This window comes from Schistocerca serialis, chromosome 4 (genome assembly GCF_023864345.2).
Source record: "Schistocerca serialis cubense isolate TAMUIC-IGC-003099 chromosome 4, iqSchSeri2.2, whole genome shotgun sequence".
NCBI lineage: Eukaryota > Metazoa > Arthropoda > Insecta > Orthoptera > Acrididae > Schistocerca > Schistocerca serialis.
In genome coordinates, this window is record NC_064641.1 from 225,386,290 (window position 1) to 225,413,085 (window position 26,796).

The 26,796-nt window shown below is 43.0% G+C and overlaps 1 protein-coding gene across 2 annotated transcripts in view; it reads left to right on the top strand.

Annotated features, from left to right (window-relative positions):
- The first annotated feature begins 3,297 nt into the window (after nucleotides 1-3,297).
- LOC126473368 (ankyrin repeat and BTB/POZ domain-containing protein 2) overlaps nucleotides 3,298-26,796 on the top strand; it is a 661,367-nt gene continuing 637,868 nt past the window's right edge. For both annotated transcript variants that reach the window (XM_050100375.1, XM_050100376.1), the window contains exon 1: nucleotides 3,298-3,666. The gene's annotated coding sequence lies outside the window, so the exon portion shown is untranslated. The remainder of the gene's footprint in view (nucleotides 3,667-26,796) is intronic.

The following is a 26,796-nucleotide window of genomic DNA, read 5'->3' on the forward strand; positions in this document are numbered from 1 at the left end:
GTTTGTTGTTAGCAATTTAGCTTATTCCCAAGAGTTAGCAGATTTCACTCAGTTAATACTAGGCAGAAATCAAATCTGCATGTGCAATGCACTTCCTTGACTCTTGTGCAGAAAGGAGTGCAGTATTCTGCTGCATCCATTTTCAATAAGCTACCACAAGAACTCAAAAATCTTAGCAGTAGCCCAAACACTTTTAAGTCTAAACTGAAGAGTTTCCTCATGGCTCACTCCTATTCTGTCGAGGAGCTCCTGGAAGAGATAAAAAATTAAGCAAATTCCAGTGTTACATTCTTGATTTTCTTTATTTAAACTAACGACTTGTTTCATTTTATCTGTTTCTACAATCGTGTTATAATTTCATGTATTGACTCGTTCCATGACCATGGAGACTTCTCCTAAATGTGGTCCCACGGAACAATAAATAAATAAATAAATAAATAAATCTAAACTGGTAAATCTGGACGTCATCAGTGCTGCGTCATGGCCCTGAAAAGTCATTCTGAATAAACTGAAAATTCTTACCTCAGTTATGTCGCCGGATAACACGTATATACCTGCTCTTATAAGAAATTTTTCTGGCACATCCCAGTGCAATGCTGGCCACTAGATTTTTCTTTATGATAAGCGGGATGACCACGGATAGGAGAAATTAGTAAAATCTACAAATTCAGATGAATAATTGTCAAAAGTTATCTTTATAACAAAGATGATTATTAAAAGATTTTTAAAAACATTTACATGGGACTTGATATAACAATAGTACAAAATCAGTTGTTACGAATTACATATGCGCACGGCTATAAATAACAATAATTTTTGCTTTTACCTTATACTAGTCTACATCGCTCAGGCATCGCCATCGTTCTCCACGACCGCCCTTGGTAATCCCATACAGGACACAAGTGCTCTCTGTGAGCTATACAACTCGACAACTGCTCTCTAAGAGCGACCTGACCCAACCGCCCGACTGCGAGCTGCTACTACTGCTGCCAACACTTATCTCTGGTATGCGATTCTATTATAGCATACATATCGCAGGCAGCGCGTGAGCAATCCATCGAAGTTACATCTGATCGAGTGCGCTAGCAATAAATTCCCTACTCATGGACCTCTTACAACTTACTGAAGGATATAATGCACAGATAGCATTAGGAACAGAAAGTTGGTTGAAACCGGACGTTAATGACAACGAAATCCTAAGTTCAGATTGAAATATTTATCGTAAGGGTAGGGAAGTCGCCAGTGGTGGCGGCGGCGTGTTTATTGCTGTAAAAAATTCGATAAAATCTACCGACATTATCAGAGTTGTGAATTAATTTGGGTGAAGTTAAGTATCAAAGAATGTAATCGGATGCTTTATAGACCGCGTGGGTCAGGAGATCTAGTGGTAGAGCGCTTCAGACAGAACATGCAGAATATCGGTAATAATTTTCTGATCATGCCGTTGTAATAGAGTGTGACTTCAACTTGCCAGGTATAGAGTGGGGGTGTCATGCTATCAAAACTGGTGCCAGCGACAGGGATTCGTGTGACATCGTTGTGGATGTCTTCACCGCGGAAGATCGTAACACGGTTCCCTCCTTTCAATTGTCGTACGAACATCGAAATGGCAGATACTGAGTAAACCGATCGCCGAATAGAGTAACAACTACAATCGCCTAGTAGTAGAAAGATGAGATACCAATAAGGATCTACAAAAATTATGCGAAAGAACTCACTCCCCTGCTAGCAGCAATTTATCGTTGATCGCTTGAGCAACGAAGGGTAACTAGCGTCATTCCCGTTTTCATGAAGGGCCGTAGGACAGCACACAACTACAGACCTATATCGTTGACGTCAAACTGTTGTAGAATTATGGAACACGTTTTATTGCTCAAGAATTATGACTTTTTGGAGAATAAAAATCTCCTCTATAAAAATCAACATGAATTATGCAAACAGAGATCCTGCGAAACTCAGTTCGCTCCGTTCCTTCATTAGAACCACATCGCCGTAGACTATGGCGCTCAGATTGATGCCGTGTTGCTTGACTACTTTTGCTGTTAAACCTTGGTAACTGCCAAATTTGATGATCCTAGATCAAAAGAGAGTACCCTACACGTTACGGTGAGACAGTTTTCGAGTATCAAGTGCGTAACGAAAGTGGCCGTACCTTTTGATCGCATTGACATGGGAAGTTTCAGTTTTGTATACCACCTAGGGAGCGTAGATCTTAGTACGTGACAATAGTCTCAATTTAATACCTCTACCTGTTGATGAGAAAACGGCGTATTAAGTGATAGACGAAAGGACCGACAGTCGGACAACAAATGACATAGAGATTTTTTTCGTGTGATACAATTACAAATTAACACTTCTCGGATTTTCTCGTGTGTTTTTGTTATTAAATCTTGCTCCTTGCCAAATTGACACTCCTAGAAGAACAGATAGTACCCTGTAGGTTACGGTAAGGGTGTTTTCGAGTATCTAAGTTATGTGACATAAATGGCCGCATGTTTTCATTCCATAGACTTAGAAGCTTCAATTTTGTACACCACCAAGGGATCCTATACATTAGAACATGACATAAATTTCAACTTGATAACTCTAGGCGCGAGAAGAATGCGTTTTAAGTGAAGAATCCATAGTGCGAGCTTATTTATGAACTTGAGTTACAAATTTCGTGATCTTCTGTGGAGAGCTAGAATTTCATAGCCACCTTCGGACTAGTTTTTATTTTGATGATCGATAGACTTGCTTCACAGGTCAAATCCAAACATTCAGATTAAGGCCTACAGTAATTAGAAGGCTTATCCGATGCTAAATGCCGCCAGTTAAGATGGATGTTATTGTCGTTCTGAATACTAACAGTCGGAAACAAAGAATAGTTATCGGTAATTTCGTAGTAATCGTAATTTTATAATAGTGCCTGGTAACGTTTTCCACAGAATACTTTAACACTTAATAAAATAAGTGGGTGATAAGGACAGACAAGCAAGCAGTTGTTCCCATGTACTTCAAATTATATATTGCTGAGTCTGTTAGCCGTCTTTGTCAGATATTTTCAAATTTTCGAAAGTTGTAGGCTTGTATCAGTTTATCAGTTCTGAAATTTGCGTTACATTACAGGTTTTCATAAATATGACATAGTGGCGCACCTATAAAATATGTAGGGAGCAAAAAAAAAAAAAAAATTCGCGCCTTGCCCACTTCGTCCTATCTCGACCAACCGCCTGCTCTCGACACTCGGGAGTTACCGACTAGTGCTGCCATCAGGTGGACGAGGTGGAAACAGTGCTGCCGCCCACCGCGCGAACTAGCAGTGCGTTTGCCGCCTGCTGTCACGAGGACTGTTCAATCGCTTTAGTTGTTTTCATAAATAATTACGTGTTATAGGTGTGGATGAACATTTTGAAAAAAGGAAAACGGTTTTTAGTAGGATACACTTTGATTTCCGTGTTTCGAAGAAGTGTCCGCTGGCTGCTCTTGCAAGAGCACATTGTTTACATCCATCGTTGTCAGTGCCTCCGCAACTGCATAGGGTGACAACCCGACATGGTTGCATGCGATGTATCGCGAAACAAGGTGCCCGTAGTTTCTTCTCACACCAGCGAGCCAGGCAATACGTGTGATACGAAATTGCAGGAAACACCGACGATGGCTTTAGCAGGACGCAGAATATAGACGGTAAGTAATTGTGAAATAATAATTCACTGCGCAAATGGTGTTTGCGGTGCTGCGTTTACTTAACGCACGGTAGTCGTTAACACAAGATAATGTGATTGCATTAGCGTAAGTTGTTCCTCGTAGCAAATAATTACTGCTCGTGCCTTTGGACACCCCTGTGGAATGTCTTGCCTCGGGGCACAATCAACCCAACGGAGGCAGGCTGTCTTGGGGCACGCACACGGAAAATTCCTGTTTCGATTAAAACATATTTCGAGACTGCACTTGGTGTATGCACTGTGTATTGTTATTGCACTGTGTTTTGTATTGTTATTGAGGAGAGCGATGATCTTCCTAAGTGGCATCGCATACTGCAGTTGCTGTGGTGATTATTTAACTTTATTTTCCGTACTCAACAGTCTTCATACGTCGAGTTATTAGGTTGCGTTAAATACTTTGTACAGTGCCTGTGAGCAACATCAGATTTCTGAGAAGAGACAGAGTCGACTCCAATTCGTATAGTCAACCTACAGTGCACACTACGCAAAGGTAGTTTTTAAATATGAGACATGAATATACGTTCGTGGATTATTTGAAAGCGGGAGTTCTGATGTTAAGGAAGATTTCTGTACTACCCTCTCTCGTTACTGCCATTCAGATAACCAGACGCACAAACGTGTACACACGCCTCTCAACAATTTTTATGACAACAGTGTGTATTTTTTCCCGGTAACAGTTTTGTAGCCCTGTGATAATAGATTGTGCAATAGACAGTATGCAGTATGTGAAGTAATTGTTGCAACAAAGAAAATTAAGTTGTGTCAGTCTCAGTACAGAATAGCGCACCCTGATGTCGTGCTCGTTGCTAATAACACTGATTCTAATCGTCATCCAAAACATGGAGCAGACGAGACTGTAGATCATGTATAGCGGTGGATGCAATTTTTCTTAACCTTCGAAGAGCATTAAACTCAGTAATACATGAAATCGCACTTGAAGATTTGCACCAATATGGGACCCCTAGTCAGCTATGAGACTGTCGAAGAATTTGATTAGCAGAACAAAACGCATTATCCCGAGGCAGATTTATTACCAACAGGCACCGACGTAACTATCGGTGCGTTTCAGGAAAGCGTATTTGGACTGTTCCTCCTCATAAATTACATTTATCGTTTAGACAGTAAAATTATTTTTATGTTTAAATAATGAAAAACTGCATCAGTTGCTTATTTTTTCATGTTTAGCATACATAACACGTTTCGAGAGTTAATTCTCATTTTCATGTACATTTGTTTACATGAATATTCTGCTGATGTTTGCAATATTCATGTAAACAAATGCAAATGAGAATAAATTTTCGAAACGTGTTATGTATGCTAAGCATGAAAAACTTAGTATCTGGTGCAGTTTCTCATTATTTAAATCGTGAATGACACAGTTGCAGACTTCCCTAAAATATCGTTTATGATGAACGAAATTAAGAAATTGGATTATTTTAATTGTATATTGGCCACAGTAGAAGTGTAACTCAGAAACATAGGGTATGGTAACATAAAAATATAACAGCATTACAGGATTAGAGAATCACAACTGGATACAGTCCATTTCACCCGTAACTACTTCAGGATATAAAATATGGTGAACAAACAGATTCATTTGTGGGCTGAGCAAATGATGTCATGAATATAGCATTCTGTACGAAGAGGATTGGGGAAAACAAAAGAGAAATCTCCAGTGCAATGTATAACAGAGTCCATAGGTTTGATACTTACAACGTATCTACAGTGGGTGTCGTGTTCATACAAAAAACGGCAATACGGTTGATAACTAGTTTGAGACTCGAGACAGTTTCAAAGATATTTAGAAAAGTTTGAACTGGGGGGGGGGGGGGGGGTTCTAACAGAAGTGTGCTAAATTACACGCAAACGTAATTACAAAATTTCAAGAACCAGTGTCGAACATTTTGCAACCACATCCACATTATACTGATCGTAAAAAAAAGGGATAACTACTGCTCACATCCAAACATTTTCTTGTTATTCTTCAACCTTGAATGCCGAAATAACTGTTAAGAAAACAAGAAATTCTTTGTGGCATGGAAACTCCACATCGTTGGCTCATAGTTGCCAAGTACTGAGCACCTATTGCCCACGTACATTTAGTGGAGATTGGAAGTTGGTGATTTGTAACCTGTCATGCTGGAAAATGCCATGTCCAGTGAGGAAAGGATTAGCTGCGACGCGTCGCAGTTGAGAAGCTAGAGTATAGATGCCAGTAATTTTTTATATATCTTCTGTAATACTGGTACGCTAAGGTCCCAGAAAAACCTAATGCAAAGTTGTGTCCCCTGGCATGTATATGCTCATGGCGCACGCCTCCCAGAAGACAGTGTTGAATTGTAGATACTCTGACACTTCGACTGATGACCATAGATGTTAAGTCCCATAGCGCTCAGAGCCATTTGAACTTCTGACACTTCCATCGAAGTGACTTGACACTAAAAGAGATTCACCTAACAGGGCAACTCGTCTTTGTTGCTCAATAGCCCAATCACAATATTTTTTTCAGTACCGCAGTGGTAACACCGTTCCGCATCAGATCACCCAAGTTAAGCGCTGTCGGGCTTGGCTAGCACGTGGATAGGTCACCATCCAGGTGTGCCGAATGCTGTCGGCAAACGGAGTGCACTCATCCCTTGTGAGGCCAATTGAAGAGCAACGTGAGTGAGAAGTAGTGGCGCCGGTCACGAAAACTGACAACAGTCGGGAGAGCGGTGTGCTGATCACAAGCCCCTCTGTATCTGCATCCAGTGACGCCGAGGATGACATGGCAACCGTCGCTACCATTGGACATTCAAGGCCTGTTCGGGTGGTGTTTGTTTGTTTTTGTCCATTGAACTGACAATTGCCGGTGATGTTTGCTCAACATAAACTAGCTCCATTTGCCCATGGACGCTGAAGCGCCCAAGAAACTGGCATAGGCATGAGTATTCAAATACACAGGTATGCAAACAGGCAGAATACGGCGCTGCATCGGCAATGCCTGTACAAGACAAGTGTCTGGCGCATTTGTTAGATCGGCTACTGCTGCTGCAACGGCAGGTCATCAAGATTTAAGTGAGTTACAACGTGGTGTTATAGTCGGCACAGGAGCGATGGAACACAGCAACTCCGAGGAGCCGGCACGGTAGCTCAGCATGTTCGGTCAGAGGGTTGCTAGCCCTCTGTAATAAAAAACGGATTAAAGGAATCAACTTGAACGGATGTCATCTGACGTCCGCCCAGACCAAACGCAACGATCAGTAACGAAAAAAAAAGAGGTAGTGTCCGCAGCTTGTGGTCTCGCGGTCGCTTTCTCGCTTCTCGAGCACAGGGTCCTGGGTTCGATTCCTAGCGGGGTCAGGGATTTTAACCTGCCTCAAGGTGACTGGATGTTTGCGTTGTCCTCATCATTTCATCATCATTCACGAAAGTGGCGAGATTGGGCTGAGCATAGGCTGGGAATTTGTACGGGCGCTGATAACCGCGCAGTTGAGCGCCCCACAAACCAATCATCATCATCCGAGGTAGCGATCAAGTGGGGATTTTCTCGTACGACTATTTCAGTAGTGTACTGTGAATATCAGGCATCCGGTAAAACATCAGCCCTCCGATATCGCTGCGGCCAGAAAAAGGTCCTGCAAGAACGGGACCAATGACGACTGAAGGCAATCGTTCAACGTGACAGAAGTGCAAACCTTCCGCAAATTACTGCAGATTTCAATGCTGGGCAATCAACAAGTGTCAGCGTGCGAACCATTCAATAAAACATAATTGATATGGGCTTTCGGAGCCGAAGGCCCACTCGTGTACCCTTGATGACTGCACAACAAAAAGCTTTATGCCTCGCCTGGGCCTGTCAACACCGACATTAGACTGTCGATGACTGGAAACATGTTGCCTGGTCGTACGAGTCTCGTTTCAAATTGTATCGAGCAGATGGGCGTGTATGAATATGGAGACAACTTAGTGAATCTATGGACCCTGCATGTCAGCAGGGGACTGTTCAAGCTGGTGGAGGCTCTGTAATGGTGACTGTGACTGTGACAGGTGACACATACGTAAGTATCCTGTCTGATCACCTGTATCCATTCCATGTCCATTGTGCATTCCAATGCACTTGGGCAGTTCCAGCAGTACAATGCGACACCCCACACATCCAGAATTGTTACAGTGTGGCTCAAGGAATACTCTTCTGATTTTAAATACTTCCGATGGCCAGCAAACTCCCCAGATGTGAACATTGTTCGACATATCTGGGATGCCTAGCAACGTACTGTTCAGAAGAGATTTACGGACAACTTGCAGGATTCATGGTGTCAATTCCCTACAGCACTACTTCAGACATTAGTCAGGTCCAGGCCCTGTCGTGTTGCGGCATTTCTGCGTGCTCGCGGGGTCCTACACGATTTTAGTTAGGTGTGCCAGTTTCTTTGGCTCTTCAGTGTAGAAGGTAGCGGTTCAGGCTGTAATCTTTGACGTCTGCAAGGTATTTCATGCAATTCCAGGCTGATGCCAAGTGAACCAAATGCTAGATTACAGAATATCGGAGCAGCATTATTATTTTATTCAGAACTCTCTAGAAGATAGAACTCATCGCGTCATTTGAAAGTTGCGAACATTACTGTTGTAAAAGTAACTTCGGTAATACCCCAAAGGCTGATACATTTCACGAAATATTTAAATGACCTAGTGGATAATAGCGAAAGCTCTATGAGGCTCATAGCTGGTGAATCTGTTGTGGGTAGGAACTATGCCCAATACAGGAAGATTTGCAGACAGTCGAGGCTTTTTGCAGGGACTGACAACTATTGAGCTTCAACACAATTATACAGTACTGTACAAACAGTAAGAATAATAAGTAAGACTCCTTATTGTTATATACACTATTTGCGAGAGGCTCTGCATATAGCAACAATAGTTACTTACTCAGTTGCATGAAAAGTGAATGCCAAACTGAGATTCATTAGCAGATTGTTAAGGGGGTGTAATTCATCCATGAAATTACATAATCGATCGAGTCTTGTTCGTCCGTCTGGGATGTTTACCAAATTGAATTAATTGGGAAGACGCAGAGTGCCCAAAGAAGAGTAACGCTTTTCCTAATGTGTTTGTCTGATAAACGCGAGAACGTCACGGGGAAGAGAAGCATTGTGCATCTTGAAGAAGAAATTTGCATTTAAAATTCAGAGAGCTTATATCCCGAGATTAATCAGGAATCATGTTTCACCCTCCCACGATTATCTAGCGAAATGACCATGACCAGAAAACACCAACTACTTACCGGCCATAAGGTGGCTCCTGGAGTATAGACGTAAATATACATTGCCGCCGGCCGCTGTGCTCGAGCGGTTCTAGGTGCTTCAATCCGGAACCGCGCTGCTGCTACGGTCGCAGGTTCGAATCCTGCCTCGACCAGGGATGTGTGTGATGTCCTTAGGTTAGTTAGGTTTAAGTAGTTCTAAGTTTAGGGGACAGATGACCTCAGATGTTGAGTCCCATAGTGCTTAGAGCCATTTGAACACTGCCTGAAAAGAATTAGTACACACTTTCAGAGGTTTCCTGTTCACTCAGAATTTATTGTTGCAAAAGCGCATATGAAGTCCATGAAATGATTACATTTACAGATCAATAGCAGGAGCGGTTCTGAGGTACCAGGTATCAACCCATGCTGATATACCAGTATTAGTACGGGTGGCAATGCAGGTGCTGGCTCTGATATCCAGTCGATTGTACAAATGGCGAATACTGTCCTGGGATACGTTATGCCTCGCCTGCTCGACTTGTTCACGTAGTTCAGTAACACTTGTTGGTTGACGAGTCGCACAAGTCATTCTCGTCCCATCATATCCCACACGTGCTTGAGTGGGGGCAAGTCCAGAGACCATGCTGGCCAAGGAAGTTGCTGCACGTCATGCAGAAAAAGTTGAGTGTCATGGACAGGGTGTGGGTGAGCATTATCCTGTTGGAACAACACATCGCCTTCCTGGGGCAAAAATGGCAAAAGAACAGGTCTAAGAACATTCTGCATGTACCCGGCGCTGGCTAGCGCTCCCTCCAGAAACATCGAAGGTGAACGAGAGTTGTAGCTCATCGCACTCTAGACCATACAGCCTGGGGCGGGGGCCAGTGTGTCTTGGAAGACGAGACGGCGCGCACCAGGTCCATGTCGTACACGCAAACGACCATCACTTGCGTGCAGGCAGAATATGCGTTCATTGCTGAAAACCAGGGCGTGCCATTCCATCTTCCAAGTGATCCTCCGACAGCGCCAATCGAGCTGTCCAAGTCAATGCCGCGGCGTAAGGGAAGACAGGCTATAATCCGTTCACCATAAGAATAAACCTGATGTAAACGTTGCATTATGTATTCTTGCGCCTTTTCTGGAACCTCATTGGATTTCCGTTTCACGTGGGCTGCAGCCAAGCTGTCTCGAGTACTGTCAAGTACGATAATAAGGGTACGTGTTGTACTCTGCTTTAGTCGCACAGCGATAATACGTGACAACAGCTTTACCGGCGCATCTAACTTGGACAGCTCTGGCCGTTCAGCTGATACAGCTAACCTGCAGCGAGGTGGCCAACTGCAATTCACACGCAAAAAGAGACAAGCAGAGGTGGATGTCATTTAATTTTTAAGCAGAATGAAATAATACACTGCAAATCTCCCACAATGCGCTCCTTAGACGACTAGACCGAAACCGCAACACGTTATCGTTTTAAGCTAACGTACTATTGTAATTAAAAACAAGAATATTTCTGACGTAACCATAGGGTAATTTTTCTACATAAGCTGTGTGTAACGTAGGAGAGTACTGAAGCATTTCACCGTATAGTTAAATATTGAAGCCACTGAAGGTATTACTTACAGTCAGTCGTCTGGTAATCTCTTACCTCCTTCCTTATCCGAAACAGAGAAATACATTTCAGTTCTGGAAGTGTCACCTGCTACGTTGTTAACGAGCCTATCAACAACAGAAACCACGAAGCCAACCAGGCGCAGCTTTTTCTCTTCTTTTATGACGAGCCGTTCTATATCCCGCCAGATTTGGCAGTGACGTGTGAAAAAGCTGCGTGCGTTAGTTCCAGTACGTCTGGCAGCTTAACAGTGTTGTTACTTCTCGGGCCAAATCCCGCAGCTTGGCTCCAGATCATTTCTGTTGGGTTCATATTGTAATGGTACTGCAGCAAATGTAAAAATGCAGCGTTAGTACAATGTGTTCGATGCTGTGAAAATCATTGTCGCTCATGTTTCTACGATACGTATCTACCTCTGTTGTATCAAACGCCGGCCGGTGTGGCTGTGCGGTTCTAGGCGCTTCAGTCTGGACCCGCGTGACCGCTACGGTCGCAGGTTCGAATCCTGCTTCGGGCATGGATGTGTGTGATGTCATTAGGTTAGTTAGATTTAAGTAGTTCTAAGTTCTAGGGGACTGATGACCACAGATGTTAAATCCCATAGTGCTCAGAGCCATTTGAACTTTTTTTTTATCAAACGATGGGCACAGTCCAAATAAAGAGAATTTGGTTTTTCATTTTTGCTTTAAAAATTAAATTGTTATGTTTTCTTAATTTCAACAACTTTTACGAACAGTCTTTCATAAAACATCGATAATTAAGAATTCGTATTGGAAATGGAAACGTGAATTTCGCGTCCAATATGTAATTAGTGGTGCTACAGAAGAATGCTGAAGATAAGGTGGGTAGATCACGTAACTAATGAGGAGCTATTGAATAGGATTGGGGAGAAGAGAAGTTTGTGGCACAACTTGACTAGAAGAAGGGATCGGTTGGTAGGACATGTTTTGAGGCATCAAGGGATCACAAATTTAGCATTGGAGGGCAGCGTGGAGGGTAAAAATCGTAGAGGGAGACCAAGAGATGAATACACTAAGCAGATTCAGAAGGATGTAGGTTGCAGTAGGTACTGGGAGATGAAGAAGCTTGCACAGGATAGAGTAGCATGGAGAGCTGCATCAAACCAGTCTCAGGACTGAAGACCACAACAACAACAACATGTAATTAGAAACAAGAAGTCGTGCATTATTCATAAAAAAGATGACGAGTTTTATAATTACGAGATGTAGGTATTACAAATTGAACGAGGAAAAAAAATGATACCTTGAGGTTTTAAACCACAGTAAGAACATATGTAATTGGATCACGTTCCATAACGCTACCGACTGAGCTAAGTTTCAACAAAAAGCTGTATATTAACTGCCTTATATACAACTGGGGAAACTTCAGAGCCGATTATCTCCGTAAGTTGATGAAAAACTTTAAGAACAGCCTATTTCTCGGCACTTTTTAACCGTGTTCCACGCTCGTGTTCCACTACGGAACAGAAAAGCAGCCTCAGCCATTTTCATACTGCACATTATCAGCACGACAATCAGAGCATAACGCGGCAGAGGCTGTGACTACACGATTTTTGAAGTAAAAACTACGTATCTAAAGCGTGATTAAGAAAAATGTTGATTGCTATTAATACATTTGAATATCTTAAAGTTTCATTTAACGTAACTTAGTAACAAGATACCTAATACAATAGTAGGACCTACTTCCAAGAGCGTAACAACACCAGTGTACGTGTGCTACGGCTTCTGACCAATCCTCGCGATTGTGTTACGGCTTCTGACCAATCATCGCGATTGTGTTTGTTTACATCAGGTTTATTCTTACGTTGAACGGATTATAGAGGTGTGTGTGTCCGTAGTCCCACTCAGTTGGCTGTAGGAAGCCCGAGCACATATGCGTGGTACGGTCGCCTACTTGCTTCACACGTTTGCACGACACTGACAAGGGAACCTCCCCATCGCACCCCCCTCAGATTTAGTTATAAGTTGCAACAGTTGATAGGCCTTGAAAAGCTGAACACAGATCAATCGAGAAAACAGGAAGAAGCTGTGTGGAACTATGAAAAAATAAGCAAACTATACAAACTGAGTAGTCAATGGGCAAAATAGGCCAGATCAAGGATGATGTGATCTCAGGAGCGCCGTGGTCCCGTGGTTAGCGTGAGCAGCTGCGGAATGAGAGGTCCTTGGTTCAAGTCTTCCCTCGAGTGAGAAGTTTAAATTTTTATTTTCAGACAATTGTCAGAGGCACTCACACATAATCAATTTCGCTCTCCAAAATTCCAGGACATGTTCAGATTTGCTTGGACATATGCAGGATTTGACGGTCTACACACGGAAAAAATTGAAAAGTGTGCAAGTTAGGTGGGGCGACAACATATTCCTGTCATGTGACGCACATGCCATCACCAGTGTTGTATAGAATATATCAGACGTGTTTTCCTGGATCAAATGTTTTCGGTTCCCATTGGAGAGGCACGTCCTTCCGTCTAGTAATCGCACGGTTTTGCAGTGCGGTCGCAAAACACAGACACTAAACTTATTACAGTGAACAGAGATGTCAATGAACGAACGGACAGATCATAACTTTGCAAAAATAAAGTAAGAAAACGTTTCGCTCGAGGGAAGACTTGAACCAAGGACCTCTCGTTCCGCAGCTGCTCACGCTAACCACGGGACCACGGCGCTCCTGTGCGCACATCGTCCTTGATGTTGCTTATGTTGCCCATGAACTACTAGGTTTGTATATATTGCTTATTTTTTCATAGTTCCCCACAACTTCTTCCTGTTATCTCGATTGATCTGTGTTCAGTTTTTCAAGACCTATCCACTGTGCCAAATTATAACTAAATCTGAGGGGGGTGCGATGTGGAGGTTCCCTTGTGAGCATTATGGCCGTGAGCATTCCGTATTAAAGGATAGACACAGATGGCGCTCTACGCTATCTGTTGGGGGACGACGCTGAAACAGTTGTCAGTACATCTACTGTCCCTCAGGTGGCATATGCCGTCATCGGATCGAAATATACAGTTTTCCAGGTGTACACAATTTTTTTCCGGCATTGTAGATGCGCACACATTCTGGCAATAAGATGTGGAGATAATACAGTCAAAATTTGCTCTGAGCACTATGGGACGTAACATCTGTGGACATAAGTCCCCTAGAACTCAGAACTACTTAAACCCAACCAACCTAAGGACATCACACACATCCATGCCCGAGGCAGGATTCGAACCTGCGACCGTAGCGGTCAGGCGGTTCCTGACTGAAGCGCCTAGAAACGCATGGCTACACCGGCCGGCTATAGTAAAAAAAGAAAAAAAAGCAGAAGATTCGCATGTATAAAATCGATAGCTGCTGTCTGAAAATGATCGAGATGGGTCGTTTTTGGGCTCCTAGTCGCTGCATCTGTCTGCCGAGATTGGAGGATTCAAGAGGGGCCACCACCAATCTCTGGGTCGACCCGTACCGTTACCTGAGCTCGTCACGTAGAGGTCCCATTTCTTTTACTCTTTACTTTTTTCTGTTTTTTGTTGCAACAAATTTTTGCTTACTTAAAAGAAAATAACCGTTCGTGAAATGGTAGTATAATTAAATTGTGTGATAATTTAGAAGGAGAAAGAGAAGGTAGGCTAGATGACAGATGTTAGAATTGCCAACTTGGTATCTTTGATATCTGAGGGTGAATACCTCGTATTTGTCATCGAGCCGTTGATCCGCAGACACCACACCTGATTGTGTGTTAGTGGAACATAACTTGATTAAGGTCATCTAATTTGCTGGGTGTAATATACTTAGAACTAAGGTTATGTCGTTGTTCTTGTTGTTGCTGTTGTTGTCTTCAGTCCAAAGACTGGTTTAATGCAGCTCTCCATGCTACACTACCCTGTACAAGCCTCTCCATATCCGAGTAACTGCTGCAAGCTACATCCTTCTGAATCTGCTTCGTGTATTCATCTCTTAGCCTCCCTCTACGATTTTTACCCTCAAGCTTCCCTCCAATATTAAGTTGGTGATCCCTTGATGCCTCAGAACGTGTCCTACAAACTGATCATTTCATCTAGTCAAGTTTTGCAACAAATTCCTCTTCTTCTCAGTTCTATTTAGTACCTCCTCATTAGTCACGTGATCTACCCATCTGATCTTCAGCATTTTCTGTAACATCACATTTCAAAAACTTCTATTCTTACGTAACAATGCGCGGGCACTGTTTAAAGTACTACCTTATACTTATGTACTGTTTAAAAGTGACCTTTCAGTAACAATGACCGATCTCTGTTTAGCCTAATATGTAAATATGTAACATATCTGTCGTCCAGAGTTCATAGTCGGTTAATTTTTCGGTGGGTTTTCCTCCTCCTTCTTGTTCTTCTTCTTCCACCCTATGAAGTCCCTCATTTTGTTGCATATTGACGTGCTCTCTGTGTGGCCAATTCCGCAGGTATTCTTTGTAAGTTGTTTTAGAAATTATATCTGCTCGTTTTTTAGATGCTTCCACTGATCAACATTCCTAATGGCTTCATGTATTTCGCGTTCAGTGGTTGTGTTGTGTACCTGTGATGTTCCCCTGGTGTTTTTGTAATACCCGCTGAATAGGACTGTATGTTCTGGGTTCTTAATCCCCCAAAGTGCAATTTTGTGTCTGACCTTGTGGACCTACACGGCTGAGATAAGGTCCGTTTCTAGTTAATAAGTGCAACACGCCGCTGTTAGGGTCGACATGATTCATTCTCAACCGCTCCGAGATGCCGGGGAAAATTGCATCGGCTCTTCGTCCCTTATCGCTGACCTCTCATTCACCTTGCTAGGTCTTCCTGCGCCAGAGTTTAAGTTGGTGCCTGATGTTAAGAGGTACACTGGTTACTGGTCTAACCTGGTCCAGACGACCCATCTTTAACCTGTACGTTGCAGCCCGATATCTGATAGTAATATCAATCGAGTATCTTTCAAGTAGTATCACTGAGTGGTTCCTAATGCCCCTGATAGTCCAAGCAAGTCACTCCTAATTCCTTTGTCTCCTCTAAATGGCCGTTTACACACTCAGGTTTGTCTGAGCAGGCCATGTTCTCAACGACCATCCTCACATCTGGTCTGCAGAACAGTATTCAATTCATAAATACAACTGCAAATCACAATGTAGCTTTCGCACAGTCCTTAATCAGTAGCCCGAGAGTGCAGAGTATTTTCTGACCTTGACCAAATTAATTAAATTTGCTTGTAAGATAATTATTCTGTCGAGGCCTATTATTTCGGAGGTTATGACAAGAAACATATGAGCAAGGAGGATAAGGACAAAAAGTGGCTTCTAAAACGTGTACCACTTTCGCATGTTAATCTTTTGAAGGAATTAAAAAAGAGAACTGCTTTAACTACCTAGGACGTAGAGAGAATCTTTGTTTTGTTGCGGTATGTTACACCATGACATAAGCAGAAATGACACAGAAATGAGAAAATCGATAACTTCTTTTGAAAGAGTTTCAGTAACATTGAGGCAATAACGCTGAGATACTTGGCAGCTGACTGAAGTAACGATTTGTCTCTACAAACACTGTCAGTGCTAATATCTGAACGTGTCAAGGGCCCGTTTAACAACTGTTCTATTCGTGATGAGAGTTAATCGGAGTGTCCATGTACTGGCTGCAAAAGCAAAGTACTGATACGGAGATTGCATAGTTAAACATTCTTGTAACTGATAAAGGTGGTGTTCAGGTATGCTACATACCACTGAAGACACTCGTTGTTAATTCGATCCCACAGAGCTGCCACATTGCGGGGATGTTCATGGCTACATTTCGATATTAAAAAGGAAAACACTTCCTAATGTTCTCCAAAATTACAGGTATTTGGTCACGATCCAGCCTTCGACTTCTCAGGCCATCTTCATGTGACAACTGAAAGTCGGAAACACAGGTAAACATGATGTGTGACTTACACAGATATTATGTGTATAGAAGATACAAAAATGAGAAAGTGCGTACCTAGTAAAATATTACAATATACATTAACTACAAAGGAAAGTAAACAAAGTTTTCATGTGGAGATAGGTATAACAAATGATCAGAAATAAAGTGAATTTACTGTTTGAATCTAGTATTTGTAACGAAAACATAATTTAACAAGGAGGAAAACGGAAATTGGGTCTGCTCATTTAATACTAGACTGGCAGTCTTCATTCTGTTTGTGTCATCTGTTTGTGGATTTCCAATGCACTTTTTCAAACTGCTTGCAAATGATTTTATATACAGCACTCTGCGCCAAGGGCTGCATTTTTCTTTAATATTCAATAAAAAATTTGATATGTTATTGATATTCTAAAATGCAGGTCTGTAGCTAAGAGACTTTAACTTTTTTGCAAAATTGTCTAAAATGTTGCCAAAGTATGGAATTTTGCCCCAGGCTTTGAAACTATCGAGTGATTGTTGTTGGCCAGCGTACAGAAGTGGTGAAATTTTCTTTTTCTGTAGAATATTATCAATCAAGGTAAAGCTATATCCATTGCTGGAAGTGATTTGTTTGATGGTTGGTAGTTCTGTTTGAAAGGCTGATTTGGATAATGGAACAGATGTGAAGCGATACACCATTGAATGGAAAGCTGCCTGTTTGTGGCTGTGTGGACGCTGTGAGCTTGCAGGGATTACTGTTATCATGAGCTTTACAGAAGCTCTCCTGCGAACCTTGCAGAAAGTTTGGAAGGTAGGAGACGAGATACTGGCAGAAGTAAAGCTGTGGGTACCGGCCGTGAGTCGTGCTTCGGTGGCTCAGATGGTAGAGCACTTGCCCGCGAAAGGCAAAGGTCCCGAGTTCGAGTCTCGGTCGGGCACACAGTTTTAATCTGCCAGGAAGTTTCATATCAGCGCACACTCCGCTGCAGAGTGAAAATCTCATTCTGGAAACTTGCCGCGTAATGCCAGCCTAGTTTTAAATGATCAGACTCAATTTCCGTTTTCCCATTTGTTAAATTAAGTTTTCGTTACAAATACTAGATTCAAACTGTGAATTAATTTTATTTCATGTTATTTGTTATATATATCTCCACATAAAAACTTTGTTTACCCCCATTTTAGTTAATGGAATTAATGTAATATTTTCCCTATTTCATGTGGAGATAGGTATAACAAATGATCAGAAATAAAATGAATTTACTGTTTGAATCTAGTAGCAGTAGAAGTCGACTCTTCCTTCTTTAATGGCCAGCGTCCCTCTTGTTTACGTAGCCTTATTGCCACAGCTCTGCCTGACCTACAAATATGCACTTTTTCAAACTGCTTGATTATTGTATCTTCTGTACAAATGATATCTGTGTAAGTAGCACATCATGTTTATCTGTGTTTGTAACATTCAGTTGTCATATGAAGATGGTCTGAGAAGCCAAAAGACGGTTCGTGACCAAATAAATATAATTTTGTTTTTTTTTTTTTTAATATTCTTAACATGTTCTGCCAAGGATCGACGGAAAAAAAATCAGTTAATGTTACGTTTCACCTTCTGTTTCGAATAGTTACAGACATTTTCTATGGTATTAAGATTGCATCATTATTTAGCGAGTCAGTCGAGGTGCAGTAGGATTTCTCAGCGTTCGTCAAACTAGGAACGTATGCGTACAACCCTGTGAACAAGGCTGCTGCTGAAGTGTTCACCGCGGAATCATCAGGTAGGTGTAGAAGAAAGAGCAAAACTCGATCAACCGAGAATGCTGAAATAAATGTCCTTCATGTTCTCGATAACCTGAATAAGTGGACACAAGTCATGGTGACTGCAACCTACATCCCTCTGAATCTGCTTATTGTATTCATCCCTTGGTCTCCCTCTACGATTTTTACCCCCCCCCCCCCTTTTCCCTCCACACTTCCCTCCAGTACTAAACTGTTGATCCCTTGAAGCCTCAGAATGTGTCCTGCCAACCGATCCTTTCTTTTAGTCAGGTTGCACCACGAATTTCTCTTCTCTCCAGTTCTACTCAGTACCTCCTCAGTTACGTGATCTACCCATCTAATCTTCAACATTCTTCTGTAGCACCACATTTCGAGAGCTTCTATTCTCTTCTTGTCTAAACTGTTTATCGTCCATGTTTCACTTCCATACATGGCTACACTCCATACAAATAGTTTCAGATAGGGCTTCCTGACACTTAAATCTATACTCGATGTTAACAAATTTCTCTTCTTCAGAAACGCTTTTCTTGCCATTGTCAGTCTACATTTCATATCCTCCCTACTTCAACCATCATCCGTTATTTTGCATCACAAATATCAAAATTCATGTATTACTTTAAGTGTCTCATTTCCTTATCTAACCCCCCAGTAGCAACTGATTTAATTCGATTACATTCTATTATCCTCGTTTTGCTTCTGTTAATGTTCATCTTATATCGTCCTACGTTAGATGGCAGTGAAACGTCATGGGAAAGTTACTGTCGTCTTTAAGTTTTTCTCACAAGTAGTCAAACATTAGGACCTATTTGCAACAAAATAATATTCTCCACGGAAATCAACTTGGTTTGTGTAAACACTGACCACGCAAAAATCATCTCGCCCTCTTCTAACATAATGTTCTGCAGACAGAGCAAACTAGGTTGATTCGATGTTTCAGAACTTTTGAAAAGCTTTTGATTCAGGACCATATCGATGCATTTTGAAGAAAATACGTAGGTGTGGTAAGTCTAACCTGATTTACGACGGAATCGAAAATTTTCTGACAAGCAAGACGCTGCACGTTATCAAGGACAGACATTATAGTAATACCTGGTGTGCCCCAGCGGATTGTAACAGGACTGTTGTTTTTATACATGACTGATTTAATGCATGGTATTAGTTGCAGTCTCAGCCTTTTCGCAGACGATGGAGCTATTTATGAGAGAATTCTATCCTGCAAAATTTCGTGTAGTATTCCGTTAGACAATATCCTGGTACAAGGACTGGCAACCTACTTTTAATGCAGAGAAACACAAAGTTGAGTTCTTAACGAAACTTAAAAATGTAGTATCAGTTAACTGCTGAATTAGCCCTGTCGATGCCATCGCTTTTCAGGAACGCGTACCACAATGGCTGCGGATATTTTATGACCACCACAAGAATAAATTTAAAACAGTACAAATTTCCACAAAGCATATTTCGCTTTTACTAACAACGAACTGTTTAAAGCAGGCTGTTCCAGCTCGTCGGCTCCGTTGTGAGCCGCGGAGCGCTCCCTGCTCCAGGGAGCCGTGTCGCTCGCTGTGAACATTCAAGTGGGCCGGCACGCGGCACGGCTGGCTGAGGCAGGCGGCAAGGCAAGCGTTTTGATGTGCCAGCTGCGTCTTACAAAATCGACAACCTCATACTCTTAGCCGCTAAGACGTGGAGACATGCTACACCAGAAAATACGATGTTCAGGAAATAAATGAGAAACAACTGTTTCACAAGAAATTGCATACTAAATTTATTGGACCTCTGTAGCTTGACATTTTCTTTTCATCCCAAGATCGGAAATATCAGGCGTCAAAGTGTTCGCAGCTTTAGTGCGGAGGATAGCCTTCATTGTTGCATCCTGAAGAAACGATCGACCCTTACTTTTTACTCTTTTTATTGCTGAGAAAAGCTTCTCACAACAATACGTAGATCCAAACATGCACGTGATCTGAGCGGCATTGCTGTGAAGCTTTGGAAACGTTTTTTGCTGTAATGAACGATACCATCGTGATAAATCCAACGTGTTGTAGTACCTCTCTTTCAACAAAGTTGAATTTTGCAAATCAATAATTTCCAATTGAAGTGACGATGACAAGTCATCATGGGAAACTGAAAAAGGAGTGCTGAACACATTGTCTGCTTCGACAGGCAAACCCCTTCAATTGCCTGCACCTCCCTTGGAAACAAACATTCTGCAACTGCTACCACGCACGATTTTACGAGTGGTCCCACCGAAAACGGCTTGCCACTCGTCGCAATGATGTGAGCGACCCTGTAGCTTGCCTGCATTGCAGATTCTGTAGTGTTTTCTCCGCTCTCATTCCCTTAAAATAATAAACGCATTACAGAACACGAACTATGTTGCATGTTTTGATACCCTCCGTATTACGAAACCGTTTTTAAACTTAAGTCTCCTAGTATGTCGTTCTTAAGCCTGACTACCAGTTCTCTGCGTGCAACACCTTCCACCTGATAGTATTGCGCTGCGAGAAGACGTGTATAAAGTCGTTGTATATTGTACCTCTTCGCAGAATTATATACTTTATGATATACAAGACACTGCGGACGACCATCCCTCTCAATGAATAGAAAGATATCCTCCAATAGAGGTACAGGGCTCCCGCGGCTAGTCATAGCTGTCATTGAACACGGATTATGGCGTCAGTTGCGGCTGCATGCGGCCAGGGGGCAGTGAGTTCGCTTTCCCCCTCCACGCGGGCTCCGAGCTGCAGCAGTGAGCGCTCCGGAGCGGAGCGGTTGGAACAGCCTGGTTTAAAGGGTTTCTGATGTATTATGTACGGTCCAGAATATAAAAATATTTTTCAGCGCTGTCTTAACAATACCAAAGCGTTTTCAACAACGTACCAATGAACAACCCCCTGCCACCTTCCCCCCCCCCCCCCCCCTTTCTACGAACGAACTTCCATTTGTAAAACAGCTTCAAATGCCTGAAGCATGTAAGCAGAAGTAGTTTAGAAAATGTTTGAAATTATGTTCAAGGTTTGTTGGAAGTGTGTAAGTGCTTTCATTATAAAACACTTGATAAGTAGGTAAAGGTAAATTATGAGGGGCGTTCAATAAGTAATGCAATACCTTTCTTTCTCAGCCAGTTTCGGTTGAAAAGACGCTGATTTTGTGGGACATCCTGTAGTATTTCCGCTCCAGCCCCTATAGTTTCGTGAAGTTCCGATAAGTGGCGGCGCTGTACGTAGCCTTCAAAATGGCTTTTGTAACGAAGGTGTGTTCCAAGCAGAGAGCTGTCTGAGTTTCTTTTGGCGGAAAACCAGAGCATCACAGGTCTAACTGGGCGCTTGCAGGATGTATACGGAGACCTGTCAGTCAACAAAAGCACGGTGAGTCGTGGGGTGCGGCTTCTGTCATCATCGCAACAAGGTCGTGCAAAGCTGTTCGATCTCCCGCGTGCCGACCGGCCGCCTACAGCTGTGTTGGAACGTGCGGACACTCTCATTCGATGTGATCGATGGATCACTATCCTACACCTCACAGCAAAACTTGATGTGTCTCTTCGTAGTGCTAACACACTCATCCACCAGTTGGAATACTCAAAGATCTGTGTTGTTTGTCATCCACCCTAAAACCTGGATCTCGCATCTTCCGACTTCCATGTGTTTGGCCCAATGAAGGATGAAAACGGGAAGCAGTATGTGGATGATGGGGAGGTTATAGATGCATCAAGACGTTGGATCCGACGTCGACCAGTAGAGTGGTACCATGCGGGCATACCGACCTTCACAGTAACAAGGCGTAAGGTCGTCGCATTGAACGGACATTATATTGAAAAACAAGGTCTCATAGGTCAAAATTGTGGGGAATAGTGAGATGTATTGGAATCGGAATAAAACCAACCTCCTTTCAGAAAAATATTGTATTGCATTTCTTATTCTGCGCCCCTCTCTGGCGCTAGACGAATCGGTCGGACTGGACCGACCACCGTGCTGTCTTCTGCCAAAGGCGCCGCTGGACGCAGTATGAAGGGACATGTGGTTATTGCGCCGCTTTCCCAGTCGTTGTCAGGTTTCTTGACTTTTGAGCCGCTACCAATCGCTCAGGTAGCTCCTAAGTTGGCCTCCCAACGCTAAGTGCTCCCCCGAACCATTCCTCCCATCAGTTGCAATACCGGGAATTGAACCTGGCTTCCCCGCATGGCAGTCAGCCGCGCTGAACGCTCAGCTACGGAGGCGCATGCTGGCTGAGTGCAGTCTGGGTAATTTGCGATAAACAAAAGTTACATTTCATGCATGTCAATGTTTATTACGTAATATCTCCTAAACTGTGAGGGAGGATCGGAAGGTACACACAGTTATTTTTTTCGTGTGGTTAAAGGCGCTGCAGTCTGGAACCGCCAGACCGCTACGGTCGCAGGTTCGAATCCTGCCTCGGGCATGGATGTATGTGATGTCCTTAGGTTAGTTAGGTTTAACTAGTTCTAAGTTCTATGTGACTAATGACCTCAGAAGTTGAGCCCCATAGTGCTCAGAGCCATTTGAACCATTTTTGAATTATTTTTTCCTCCCCTAGTACTGCAGCTAGAATATTGAAATTTCACGACGATATACACACTGACCATCAAAATTGCTACACCAACAAGAAATGCAGATAATAAACGGGTATTCATTGGACAAATATATTATACTAGAACTGACATGTGATAACATTTTCACGCAATTTGGGTGCATAGATCCTGAGAAATCAGTACCCAGAACAACCACCTCAAGCCGTAATAATGGCCTTGATACGCCTGGGCCATGAGTCAAACAGAGCTTGGATGGCATTGACAGGTACAGCTGCCCATGCAGCTTCAACACGATACTACAGTTCATCAAGAGTAATGACTGGCGCATTGTGACGAGCCAGTTGTTAGACCATCATTGACCAGACGTTTTCAATTGGTGAGAATGTGCTGGCCAGGGCAGCAGTCGAACATTTTCTGTTTCCGGAAAGGTCCGTACAAGACCTGCAACATGCGGTCGTGCATTATCCTGCTGAAATGTAGGGTTTCGCAGGGATCGAATGAAGGGTAGAGCCACGGGTCGTAACACATCTGAAGTGTAACGTCCACTGTTTAAAGTGCCGTCAATGCGACCAAGAGGTGACCGAGACATGTAACCAATGGCACCCCATACCATCACGCCGGTTGATACGCCAGTATGGCGATGCCGAATACACGCTTCCAATGTGCGTTCACCGCGATGTCGCCAGACACGGATTTGACCATCGTGATGCTGTAAACAGAACCTGGATTCATCCGAAAAAATGACGTTTAGCCACTCGTACACCCAGGTTCGTCGTTGAGTACACCATCGCAGGCGTTTCTGTATGATGCAGCGTCAAGGGTAGCCGCAGCCATGGTTTCCGAGCTGATAGTTCATGCTGCTGCAAACGTCGTCGAACTGTTCGTGCAGATGGTTGCTGTCTTGCAAACGTCCCCATCCGTTGACTCAGGGATCGAGACGTGGCTGCACGATCCGTTACAGCCATTCGGATAAGATGCCTGTCATCTCGACAGCTAGTGATACGAGGCCGTTGGGATCCAGCACGGCGCTTCTTATTACCCTCCTGAACCCACCGATCCCATATTCTGCTAACAGTCATTGGATCTCGACCAACGCGAACAACAGTGTCGCGATACGATAAACCGCAATCGCGATAGGCTAGAGTCCGACACTCATCAAAGTCGGAAACGTGATGGTACGCATTTCTCCTCCATACACGAGGCATCACAACAACGTTTCACTAGGCAACGCTGGTCAGCTGCTGTTTGTGTATGAGAAATCGGTTGGAAACTTTCCTCATGTCAGCACGTTGTAGGTGTCGCCAACGGCGCCAACTTTGTGTGAATGCTCTGAAAAGCTAATCATTTGCATATCACAGCATCTTCTTCCTGTCGGTTAAATTTCGCGTCTGCAGCACGTCATCTTCGTGGTGTAGCAATTTTAATGGCCAGTAGTGTAGTTTGATGTTTGCACTACAGAACGTATTTCTTTTTTTTATGTGCGGCTCTAGCGAGAGGATTCTGAACTATGGAACGAAAATGGTGCGCATGTTCCTGTGGTCAGTTTGCGAAGAGCACCGAAATGTATTTCGATACCTAACTCAGTGAAATTTACAAGGACATGCGTGGCGTGTATGAGAACAACTGTATGAACCGTAGCACGGTCTCTAGATGATGTGCATTCTTCCAAGATGGCCGTGTGGACGTTAGTGATTCGCCACGCTCCAGGCGGCCGGTAACACTTGCACCCCCGCATTCTGTCGGTGCTATTGGCGCAGCAATTTTGAACGATCGGCGTGTGCAATTTGCGAACCTTGTCGCAGCAGTTCAACATTTCGTATGGTGCGGCGTACGATTTGTTGTCGGCACGTTGAAATTTCGTAAAGATAATGCTCGCTTGGTGCCTCATAACCTGACAAGACAATCACAAGAGCCAGCAAATGATGACAAGCTTCGATCACTTAGTGCGTTACGCCGCAGAAGGACATGACTTTTTCAAAGGAATCGTCACTGTTGATGAGTTGTGGACGTACCATTACACGCCCGAAACGAAGCAGGCCCCTCTGGAGTGGAAACATGCTGGTTTCCCGGTACGAAAAAAATTCAAAGTGACAGTCTGCTAGGAAAGTGGTTGTGACAGTGTTGTGGGATATGCAGGGTGTGTTATTGGTGGACACTGCTGAACACGGAACCACTGTGAATGCTGCAGTCTACATTAAAACTTTGATTAAATTTCTCTGAGTTATAAACGCCACAACACTGATGCTGACGGTGTCAAACTTTATCACAACAGTACTCGTCCCCATGCAGCTGCTCCTATTCTTGAGAAAATCGCCAAATTTGGGTGGGATGTGCTCCAGTATCCACCACGCAGTCGGATCATGCACCGTCGGACTTTCACCTTTTTAGTCCCAGGAAGAAATTCCTGTCCTGCAACCGCTTTGCGACAAATGCGGAAATGAAGTCAGCAATCCACAGATGACTACACTCCAACCATAGAGACTTCTACGAACAGGTCATATTGAAACTTTTACCACAATGGGAGAATTGTGCTGAGAACGTTGGTGACCATGTACAAAAGGAGGTAAAAGATGTAAGTTAGTTTGTGATTTTTTTTGTTTTGTTACCTATGTAACTTTTTGGTGATAAAATTATCGTGCGTTACTTTCCGACCTTGCATCGAAATGTTATACTGTTGCAAGTATGTTCAGTGGTATACATAGATAGTGTCTGCAAAATGTGTTGCGAATAGAGTTAGAAATAAAGAAGCAATGAACTGACACGTTATGCCTGATGCGGCGTCTTACTGCATTAAAAGTGGAAATGTATTGAGCGATAAACTTTTCTCCTGTCATCACTTTGTGGGGGGCAGGGGGAAAGTTGTCAGCGACAAAATGTTTCGTAAAGGTTTGAAATTATAAGGGCAAACAAGATGAAAAGCGCGAAGAAAAAAGTTCGGAACACAAAAAACATGCTTATATTTCGTAAATAGAGCTGCAATGCGACCTCCAGCATGTGACCAGACGAGAGGAAACGCAGATGCCAACCAAAACCGAGAAGAACTGTAAGTAATCATTTGTTTACATAAAAAACGAAGCATGAACTGTTTTATAATCTGCAAATAACACATATCAAAATAAAATTGTATCATTATAGGTACCGCTGACGATGCCTTAAAGTGAAAAAGGCGAATCGCGTCTGGGAGAAATAAAATACAGTGCAGCAAGGAAAGGCTGTTTTTATTTACAAAACAAATACATTTCTGTGTTTGCTGCACGGCCACGGCAAATAAACTCATTAGGACACGACTAGATTGCGATATTTACAAAACATGGTCATAAGGTTTTCCCACAATCCGTCATCCATTTCCGTAAAATGCAATGCCCTAAAGGTACATTTTCAGGAATGTCCTCCTCAAATTAAGGCTAATGTTTGATACTAATAGACTTTGCCTGTGCCAGTCTGCTTTTTATGTCCTGTTTGCTCCTTCCATCATGGGTTATTTTGGTTCAAATGGCTCTGAGCACTATGGGACTTAACTTCTAAGGTCATCAGTCCCCTAGAACTTAGAGCTACTTAAACCTAACTAACTTAAGGACATCACACACATCCATGCCCGAGGCAGGATTCGAACCTGCGAACGTAGCGGTCGCGCGGGTCCAGACTGTAGCGCCTAGAACCGCTCGGCCACCCCGGCCGGCTGGGTTATTTTGCTGCCTAGGTGGTAGAATTCCTTGACTTCGTCTACTTCTTGGTTCCCAATTTCGACGTTAAGTTGATCGCTGTTCTCATTTGTGCTGCTCCTCATTGCATTTTTCTCTCTTTGTTGTACTCCTAGTCCCTAGGTGTGTGTTCATTAGCCTGTTCATTCCATTCAATAGATCTTCCTCACTTTCACCGAGGATGGCAACGTCATCAGCGGATGTTATCATTGATATTCTTTGACCTTGAGTTTTAATCCCAGTCCTGAACTTTTATTTATTTCTGTCATGGCTTCTTTGACGTATGTAGGGGCGCAAAACTGCCTCACTGTGTCCGGCCATACTGATTTAGGTTTTCCGTGATTTCCCTAAATCG